At 40.4% G+C, this 11,407-nt stretch overlaps 1 non-coding gene across 1 annotated transcript; it reads left to right on the forward strand.

The window, feature by feature from the left end:
- The first annotated feature begins 10,435 nt into the window (after positions 1 to 10,435).
- LOC147636313 (U5 spliceosomal RNA) lies at positions 10,436 to 10,558 on the forward strand. The gene has a single exon (XR_015266564.1). It is a non-coding gene; the product is annotated as a U5 spliceosomal RNA (small nuclear RNA).
- The last annotated feature ends 849 nt before the right edge of the window (positions 10,559 to 11,407 follow it).

The raw sequence follows: 11,407 nt of genomic DNA on the forward strand, positions 1-11,407 counted from the left end.
CCTCTTTGACTCCCCCTGCCTCTTCCACCTGCGTGTTGTTGTTGTTGTTGTTGATTCTGGGACTGTTGTTGTTGCTGCTGCTGTTGACCATAATTCTGATTACCTGTTCGGCCACCTCCTTGACCGCGTCCACGGCCTCCTCTACCTCGTCCTCTTCCTGAACTCGTGTAGAAGGCCTGTTGCTCTGAACTGTTTTTGCTTTGTGAAGACTGTTGGTCTTCACCCAAGTTCTTCTCTTCGATAATCAGCATAGACACCAAATCTGTAAAGTTGGGAATGTTTTCCCGAGTCTGAATAGACGTCTTGAACGCCTTGTATTGTGGCCCGAGACCACGTAGACAGACTTCCACCTTGTCATCATCATCTACTGACACACCAATAGATGCAAGGGATTCCACAATACCCTTTATCTTCAGTGCATAGTCATTCACAGACATGCTCTTTTTCTCCACAGTATGAAGTTCATTCTTCAACTGTATCTTGCGTGCCTTGGTATTTGTTTCATAAAGCTTTACCAAGGTGTCCCATGCCTCCTTGGGGGACTTGGCATCCTGAATATGCCCAATCATGGTGTCCTGTATACTAATGGAGAGCCAATACATAACCTTCCTAGCTCCTTGGTTCCAGTCTTTAAACTCTTTCACATCTGCAGCAGCAGTCGTATTTATATCCGGTATCTCCGGTGCCTCTTTATGCTCACCTTCTATGTAGTCCCAATAGCCTTTTCCCATCAGGAAATTCGTCAACCTGAACCTCCAAGCATGGAAGTTATTCTTGTCAAGCTTCTTAGCCACAATTTGCGTTATCTCATCATTTGACATCTTGCCAAACACACAATTTTACCAGAAACTGCACTCTGGTTTTTCTGCACAAACTGTTGTATTTTCTGCACAGCGGTACCGTAGTACTCTCAAATGTCACCAACAGTGACTTCAATGTGCATACATACACCCAATGGCAACTGTAGACCTCTTTGCAGCACCCACAGTGTCTGCACAGTCAATCTGTCTTCCTGCAGTTCTTAAAACAGAGTTCTGCAGAGAATCGATGACTTACCCGCAGTGCTCGAAATCGCTTGCTTTCTGAAAAACGGAGGTCCAGACGCGCCCGAAAGGCATTTTCGGCCCAAAATTTTATGACCGATAGGACTAGGACATCAAAGTTACCCTATAGCTTTACTCTCGCGAAGAAAGCTCCTCAATCAGAGATCGTTGCCGGTATCTTGCCGGTGCCTCCCGTAGAGCTCCCGACAAGGGTGTAGTCACCAACACAAATAGGGAAGAGTAGTTGAAGCTCTTACCCTCGTACCGCTTCCTGTGGTTCTCTTGCTTGCAGCTCAGCCCTTAGCACGAACCAGGCTCTGATACCATGAAAAGATGCAGGGGGGAAGAGAGCTTGAGCTCTTGCAAGCACACACACACACTCACAAAACCCTAATAGAGAACACACCAGGTGTGAGAGGCTAAAAATCTTCTTCTTCTCTACTCAACACTCAACACACCATATACAAGAATAAGAGTACACACAATATGAAAGGTACTCAACCAATACATACATGGGTTCTCTATAGTGTGGACCCGACTAAATGAGCTGACGCTATAACTATGCCAGTCTCTAGAATGGCTGTCACACAGCCTGTCATCCCACTAGCCGCATATCTCCCATGATCTCACCAACCATGCCAGTGGTGTAAGTGTGGGGCCTATCCCCCAGGCGGGTCATCAGTGTCCACCGCCTCACTAGATGAGCTCGATATCTCAACAGTCTATATGGTAGTGCACCCAATCTAACGTAAGTCATATCTAAACCATATGGCCTCCTAGGCCACCTTCCCATGTGAAGGTAGTCTATATGGTAATTCCCATGTGAAGGTAGTCTATATTGTAATGTGCCAAATCTAATGTAAGTCGTATCTAGACCATATGGCCTCCTAGGCTACCTTCCCATGTGAATATGAGGATGCTAGGCATCCGGTGGTGGCAGTGGGCGAATCAACCATATCTACTTCTCGTAATGGGAGCTATACAAACATGAGACTTCAGCATACAATACGGCATTGATATATCCAAAATAACATATTTTATATTTAGCATATTGAGTATTTATTATAGTGTTGAGTATAATATCCAACATAATATAGTATTTAGTATAGTATTAAGTATAATATCCGCATAATAAGTTTGTATTTAGTAAAGCTAGTATATTATATAGTTAGTATTCCATAAGTTTAGTTAGGTTTAAAGTCTAGAAAATATTTACATTAGTTATACTATACATATGTAAATATTAACTATAGTGTCCATGGAGAAGACAATATTGAATATAGCTTAAAATGGGTATGGCAATATAAGTGTGTATGTTATTTCACAAAAGAAAAATATGCATTTGATTTATAGTTACATTAAGTTGGAATATCCTCCCTTGAGTCTATTCCTCAAAGGAGACATATTCACATGTGCAAACAACTCCTCATATATCTAGTGAAAGGAGTTGGTAAGTTCGTGCTGCTAAAATGGTGGGACAACCACTCTTTCAAAATTCTTTTTTGTGTATATTCACGTGATCAATGTGCTTCTGCCATATATCAATATCTATAATGACACCTATCCCATGCATAAACATGGTTTCCTTCACCATAGGCATGTTCAGATCCAAACTAAACATCCTTCCATTTATGTTATCCTTTGTAACCAAGCGTTTGTAACCAAGCGGCACTAATTTTTAAAGTCTTCCATAAAACATATTTGAGGATTAAACCTCACTTATACCCTGGTCAACCATCTGTCCAACAGAAACCAAGTTCTGATAATATTTAGAACATGAAGTATATATACCAAGTTTTGCCATCCTACATAGACAATCACACTTTACCAATATGTGCAATGGAATATGCAGTATCATCACTTGTTTTCGCGTATCTTGGTTTTTCCATGTTTTGTATATCTCTCAACCACTTATCATGACTAGTCATGTCGTTAGAGGCACCAGAATCTATATACCAAATATCTCTTGATCTTGACATATCTCCTATCATGGAGTTTCTATAAATCATGGTTTTTTCATTTTTTGCATATCTCTAACCCACTTACCATGACTGGTCATGTGGTTAGAGGCACCAAAATCCATATACTAAATATCTCTTAATCTTGAAATATATCATGTCGTGGAGTTGAGCATATGTTGCATCACAGACAGCCAGCTTGCTCACTTCTATCATCACCGTGCTGTAACTTTCCACTTTTGGTATCATTCTGTTTTCTGTAGCAGTCATTTGCCAGGTGCCCTAGTTTTCCATAACTTAATAGCAGTCTATGCTATTTGCATTTTGATTTCTTTGCTAGCCACCCCAATCTCTTTGTTGGCTCCCCTTGCCTCTAGGGTAGCCTCTTCCACCTGTTTTGTTACATTTGATTCCTATTTTTGTTGTTGTCCATGATTTCTGTTTCCAAATGGCCTCTAGCTCGGACTTGAGATGACGATCTGCCTCTACCTCTATTTATATTTGCGTAGAAGGCATACTCATTTGTATTTCCAGAGGATGAACTTCTCCCAATATTAATCTCCTCATGAAAATCAGTTCTTAAAAATCAATAAATTTCTCTTGAACCCAATAGAGGTCCGAAATTGGTTGTATTCCTTGCCAAGGCCATTCAAGGTCACTGAAATCATATCATCATCATCTACTAATAATACCAATAGAAGCAGGGGTATCTATAAGCCCTTTACTCTTCACTAAGTAATCATTTTTATACTCATCATCATCATCTACTGGTAATCCAATAGAAGCAAGGGTATCTATAAGCCCTTTACTCTTCCCTAAGTAATCATTTATACTCAACTTTCCTCTAGTCACATAATGCAGCTCCTAATTTAGCTATATCTTTTCGACTTGGGTGTTTGTGCTATACATCTTCACTAAGGTGTCACAAGCCTCCTTAGGCATTTGTGCTTCCTGTATATGCATAATCATAGAATCTATCACATTGACAAGTAACTAGTACAACACTTTTTTGGCTCTTTCATACCATGCTCTTTATGCCTACACTTGCTCTATGAGGTTGAATTTTCTTCAGCAATCTCTAGCTCCTTTTCATCACCTAATGATGAACTCCTGATATCCTTTTCCCATAAGGAAATTGGTTATCCTAAACTTTCATGCCTAGAAGTTATTCTTGTCTAGCTTCTTGCTCACAATGTGTGATAGATTAGCTTGTAAAAAAAAGCATCTAAACTTATAGCAAATTTGTAACCTTCAACAGTGGTGCTGTAAACTTGTTTTATAATGTCACTATATGTCACATAAACGTACATCCACAAATACTTGCAACACTTAGAGACTCTACACAGATTATCATGTGACCAAATTTCTGCTACAACTTTGCTTCGACGAGAAATTGAGCATATACACTCAAACTCGACACTTTCACAGAGTGGCATCTTACAGAGCCAAACCATGCTTGAAATGTGCTCAATTTGCATCGAAACATGCACAAACTCAAGTCATTTAGTTGAATACACACAATATGGTCTTCTTCCTTCACCCACAAGAGGATGCCTCAATTTGAGACAACGACTTTCCATTTGCCTATAGCTCTCGTACCTACCGAAGGTGTTGCTCCAAAATCAAAGAGGGAAAGAGATGGAAATACCATTAGTTGCGTACTGCTTCCTTGCTAGCCTCTTTCTTGCCTCCATAGCTCTCATATAAATTGGAGCTCTGGTACTATAAAGAGAATACTGTAAGTTATTATGCTAGTGTACAGATGGGTGCTAAGCTCAGTCTCTAGCACATTGAGGTGCATAATCATTATGTGAGGGAGAGGCTTATGTTGCAAGAGAGATTAGCCTAGCTTACGTCTCTACATACAATAATGTTGGGGAGAGACTCATGTTGCACGAGAGATTAACCCGCCTTATGTCTCTACACACGATAACATTACAAACATATTTTTATGAAGACTCTCTCACGAGAGAGAAGTTTAAAGCTTTTTGTAAAGCTTTGGGCTTATTTCCATTTCACGATTTGATTAGCCACATGATCCCTCTACACGCTCACATCATCACTTACAGGGGGCATTTGTAGCTATTTATATAGTAGTGATGTGTGGGTATAAGCGAATAATGGACCAAGGCACTTTTTCCCTTATCATGTCACTTCACTTCATTAGGGGAAATATGGACTACAAAAATGACCCTTTAGGATTAATTTTAATGACATTTTAATCAAGTTTGGACCAATGGGAGGGGGGGAGTGCACATTCTATCCACTAGCTTTAGGACCTAAAGTAGGGATATTTATTGATATACTTTAGGCTTGTCCCCCTAGTTACCCCAATCACATCACCTTTTTTATCTAGTAGCTCCACTAGTGTCACTTCACCTCCCTTGGGCCTCACTAGACCTGCACAACCAAAAAGTAACCCTAAAAATTTTAAAAAATTTGTTTCCCTCCAAAAATTTGATTTTATCCCCAAAAAAGTGCTTCCATATTATTCTATAGTGAAAAAAGGATTCTCCAAGCTTTCTAGCCCCTTTTTATGCTCTTAAACTAATTACACATGTAAACCATTAGTCCTAGAGCTCTCTAATCCCTCTCTAATCTTGTCTACAACCTTCTAATGTCTTTCTAATCTTTTCTCTAAGCTTGTAATCTCTCTTCAATCCTCTTGGGTGTCCTTAATCCTCTAGTGTGTCTTTAATCTCTCCTTAATCTTGCAGCAAGTTTCAAACCCTCTTGCAAGCTTCCATATCTCTACTAATCTTGCTATAACCTCTCTAATCTTGCTTGCAGCCTCTTTCTAATCTTTGTTGTAAGCTTGTAATCTCTCTCTAATCCTCTTATGTGTCTTTAATCTCTCCTTAATCTTGCAACAAGTTTCTAATCCTCTTGCAAGCTTCCATATCTCTCCTAATCTTGCTATAACCTCTTTAATCCCTCTCTAACCACTTGTAAATCTTGCTGCAAGGTTTAATGGCTCTCTAAGCTCTTGTCTAATCCTCTAGCAACCTTCTAACCTCCCTATTCCTCCTCTAATCCCACTTAACTCACTTTATCCTCTTATAAGCAAGTTTTCAGTCATTGAAACATCGAATAGGAGACCTAGTGATTCCATCTCTGAGTATGTTCTTAACAAATCTAGGAATGAGTAAGGTATGTGGGTTGGAGAGAGATTCAGGGTTAATGATTGGGTTTACTTACAGCCAAGCTCAAGAGGGCCACATAGAGTCAAAACTTGTGGTGATTTGGAACATCATTGGAAGGGAAGATTCCTAGCTTTCAAGAAAACCCAAAATGAAGGCATGGTGGCAGTGGTTCAACATATCTACATGGCTTCAAACATTCATCTTCCTTCGCAAATAGCAAAAACCAAGTTTCCTTGTAATTTTAAGTATTTTATTACTAATGTGGTTCTATTGAAATCATTTTCTTATACCCTTATTGTTCACTTTTTTTTTTTGTGGTTTTGTGTATGCATATATATTCCCATCAAGTTACATAAAGGAACAACCATTGAAGAACATAACAGGGACCTTCAATACTTTACATTCCACCATAGGTGAGGTTTGTGTATGCATATATATTCCCATCAAGTTACATAGAGGAACAACCATTGAAGAACATAACAGGGACCTTCAATACTTTCCATTCCACCATAGGTGAGGTTTTATTTCCCAACAAGAACCCTAGGACACTTCTTGGGAGTAGAATATTCTTTTCCACACACTCTTACATAGTTCCCTCTAGGCCTAAAGACTATGGAAGACTTGAAAAGCTTCCATTTCCCTCATTAGGTAGTAATGAGTGGCGAATCCCACACAAATGAAGTGTAGATGCCTTCAAACAAAATGAGTGGTGAATCCCACACAAATGAAGTGTAGATCACTCTTATACCCTTGTTGTTCACTTTTTTTTTTTGGTGGTTTTGTGTATGCAGATATATTCCCATCAAGTTACATAGAGGAACAACCATTGAAGAACATAACAAGGACCTTCAATACTTTCCATTCCACCATAGGTGAGGTTTTATTTCCCAACAAGAACCCTAGGACACTTCTTGGCAGTAGAATATTCTTTTTCACACACTCTTACATAGTTCCCTCTAGGCCTAAAGACTATGGAAGACTTGAAAAGCTTCTATTTCCCTCATTAGGTAGCAATGAGTGGCGAATCCCACACAAATGAAGTGTAGATGCCTTCAAACAAAAGATGATTATTGATATCCAATCCTCTTTAAAATTTACAAAGCCCTTTTGTTCAGTAGGTCTTAGTTGGTATGCTCGCATTTACCTTTTTATGCACGTGGTTTTTAAGCTCTTGCCACAAGCCACTCCAGCAATGTTCATTTGTTCAGTAGGTCTTAGTTGGTATGCTCGCATTCACCTTTTTATGCACGTGGTTTTTAAGCTCTTCCCACAAGCCACTCTAGCAATGTTCATTTGCAAGAAATTGCATATGAATGGTTTATTTGGAAATGTATGGGATATAGTGAAAGGGGTGCATAAGGGAGATGTATATTCTTGCAGAGTTGTGATTTTAAGTATCACACTTCAATACTTGAAAGCACGCTCAAATTTATACATCTGATTCTTTTACAAGCGATGGATGAAGAAAAAGGGGGAGTGGATACCATTGCAGTCATCTGAGGGTGCAAATTCACCCATAGAACTACCGATCAAACTACCCAATAGCACCATTAACCTTTAACGCTAGCAAAGAATGGAGCATAGTAGACGTTCGAGAACACCTACTACTCAATTTGAGGAAGTACAAAATGCAAGCTTGTAAGACCTACAAAGGGTTAAAAAAATGTTTTGGATTCTTTGAAAAAAAATTCTATTTTTTCTGAAAAGTTTTGTTACAAATTCAGAATTCAATTTTGTAATTCAATTGAATATATAATTTTTATAAATCTATAAACTCTTTAGAAGAATTTACAAAAAATTGCACTTATGTGTTTTATAACTTACTGTGAGAAAATTGGTGCAGTCTAGTTCAATTTTACACATGGTACATTAATAAAATATATTTCAAACTTACATATTTCAAAATGTGTTCCAAACAAAAATCCATGACTATATAACCTTAAAATGAGACAAGACAAAAAAAGTTGAGCTTTCTATTGATAAAGATAAATTCTTACATAGTAGCACTGTTGATTACAAGTCTTGGCAATGCAAAAGTCTAGCTGATTTAAGATCCTTCGTCATTATAGTAACCCTCTTCGTGTGGATAGCACAGAGGTTTGCATCCTCAAAAAAGGTTACCAAAAAAGCTTCTGTAGCTTCTCGTAAAGCTCCCAAGGCAAGCCTTTGCACACGATAGTCTAGGATTTCTTTTACAAGAAGTGTGTATCGAAAAAACCAATCCCTTGGGTACTCCACATTGTGTATCGAAAAAACCAAATCAACATTTCAATGAGGTAATTTGTTCATGTCACCCTCCACTGTGAGACGAGTGTTCTTGAAATAGATTCTCTTTGCCCTATAATGTGACTTCTCCATCCCTTGGGTGCTCCACATGTCGAGGGAACTATACTTTTCTAAGTAATGTGATCCATGAGCGTAAATAATATGTTGGAAACAAGAAATTGCATGAGTGTATATAAATACATATTATAAATACATATAGATTATAACAACTTGAAAATAACAAAAATGTACCATGTAATGGGTGATTGATGTTCCCCCCCAATTTTCAATGGGCCAGTTGAGTAAACTCAATGACTATTATCTTGAATATGCTTCATTGTTCCAGCGTTGGTAGGCATGTTTTGGGGCCCATTTGCATGTTGTAAGTTTCCATGACATCCTAGGGGATTGTCAGTTTGAATTGGCTTTGTTCAATTTTAGGTTAGTGTGTAACCATTGTGTGCATGTGTCATAAGTGTTACATGGTCATCATTGACATTGCATCTTGAGCTTATCATCAACTTCATCAGCATGTATGGATTTTCCAAAGGGCTTTCGAATGATGTATCATGTATTGATTTGCCAATGGGCTTTCGAATGTTGTTACAAGCATCAGGGAATGCCCTACCTCGCTAGCATAGGATATTACAGGTAATTCAAATGGTGATACTAGTTCAAATGTAATTGTGGCATGTGTCTCCGCACCTCTCAATGTGGAACAAGCGAGGTGGGATGGCAAGGATGCATAGGAACATGCATTGGTGGCACTTTTCATAAAAAGGAACATTATTCGTCCTATTCGCTCATGTAATACTGCCCAACAAGTAGGCTAGGGATGCACTTGCTCTGCTTTACGAGGTGCGTGACGAGGCTCATGTGTGTAAGGAGGCACATGTAATACTGCCAAGTAGGCTAGTGATGCACCTGCTCTACTTTACGAGATGCATGACGAGGCACATATACGTACGGAGGCATATGTGGCCTACTTATGTAAGCACTTAAAGTCCGAGCATATGAATAAGAGGGAGACGTAATGAATGAGCTTCTCACAGCTTCCCATAACTTTTTATTAGATTCATATAAGGAGGCATAGTAGGCAAGGTGGAGTAAATCTCTATATAGCTCTGCTCGGTCTCTACTGTTGGGGTGATTGAGCCCTTAGTGGCATGACAATGCCGAGGGAAGCGATAGATCAGCTCGTTGTGGTTAGCCGCATTCTATGCGGACTAATGGTGAGTTCCCAAACAACCCTTATGCATATGTGAGCAGTAGCCTTTACTATGATTGTAATTGTAATGACGAAGGTTTAGGGTTTATTTACGTAACTATAATTTGCTGGCAACTCTTGTACAAGAGTAATTATTAGAAGGAAGAGAGAAAATATTAAGGACACTAAACTGAAACCTCAATTCGAAGAGAAACCCTTTTATTTCCCAAGCTAAGATGATATATAAGAGGAGAGCAACCGAAGGCTCGATTCACAAACAAGAGGCATTCCGAGAGAAGCTTCATCGAAGAAGATAGTATATAAGAGGAGAGCAATTGAAGGCTGAAGCTGATGCGTGGTTGAGTTCTCCCTACCAGTTGAGTTAGCAAACTAAAACAAAAAGGCTTTATAATGGCTTGGCGAGAATCCCGATATCCACAAAATTGTCTAACTTCTTAACTCTATATAACTGGTTCTAGTAAGATAGGCTACTTAACCATCCTTGCATTCGCATCATGCCAAGCTTCTTGCATAGAAGGCCTCTCATATGAGCCCATGCTCAAACTTCAAACTTGGAAATTCAAGGTTGAGTTAATGTTAGGGCCGATGCATGGCCTTGAGTTCTTCTCTCTAAATCAGATGTGTTAGCAAACTACTAAAACAAAAAAGGCTTTATAGTAATAAATGGCTCCCAAGATCTACAAAAGCGTCTACTCAACCATCCTTGCACCACTTATCCCACATTGGTTCCCCAGCGCAAGAGGGAGGTCCCCGTGGAGGGTATAAAGGCTCCTGGTTGGTTCCCCTTCCTCTCACGGAAGGTGCGGGTTGAGCACAAAGCGAACTATTCTTTCGCCTTTTACTAAAGAATACCGTGTGCTCGGCCCAACACAAGCACCATATCCCAATTTTTGCAGCGGGCTGCTCTCTCCAGGGAGAGGAGCTCCTCCCCAAACGTACGTCCAAAACAACAACAAGGTCTCCGTCTGTGTCTTCCGCTCGCTCGCTCGCTCGGCTCTCGCAGGTGAGAGGTAACGCTCTGTTCGTTTGTTTCCGTCGCTCTCGTCCTCCTGACTGTGCAGGTTCTGCGCCATCGCCATGGGTGGTTAGTTCGGGCCGTCGTCAAGGACATGGGGGACCTCCATGGACCTGGATTGGATGCCCACCAGGCCGCCACAACATGAGCACACTGGTTTGTATGTCCACTTTCGTGACAACGCCCTCATTGCACGAAGGCCTGCACAAGCCGTGGTTGAGACAGCATCGATGTGGTTGTTGTGAGAAAGGATGGGCAGCACCACACCATCGATGGCTCAGGGGGTCCTAGGAGACGAAGGCTGTCTTTTGGATCCTCAAGAAGGAGCCAAAGCTTCACCAACATCATCGACCTAGAAGAAGAAGAAGAAGAAGAAGCAGAGGAATGGCTAGCCGCATGGCCCTGGCAGAAACACACTTTACCACCTTAGATCGAGTGAGCTCTCTTGCAGCCTATGTCTGATTGCACAGTTGAGAGAGGCAAGGTTCCCTACTCCCAGACACAGGTAGGTGCTTCGTCGCTTAGCAGCGGTCTCTCCTCATTTTCTTATGGTGGCCACAGCAACTTTACCCATGGCAGAGCGGATTGACTGGAATGGAGATGCACTGAGAACTAGGGCTAGAAGAACCTTAGTCCTCTGGCTTGCTGCTGCCCTCTTCTTTTTCCGCTCGTGTGTTTCTCGTTTACATGTGCTGCTCCTCGAGGCTCTTTCAGCGGGTTCGGACACTTGTGGACTCTCTAGCTTCAAACCAGGT

This window comes from Cibotium barometz, chromosome 8 (assembly GCF_041138505.1).
Source record: "Cibotium barometz isolate CiBa-2024 chromosome 8, ASM4113850v1, whole genome shotgun sequence".
NCBI classification, from domain to species: domain Eukaryota; kingdom Viridiplantae; phylum Streptophyta; class Polypodiopsida; order Cyatheales; family Cibotiaceae; genus Cibotium; species Cibotium barometz.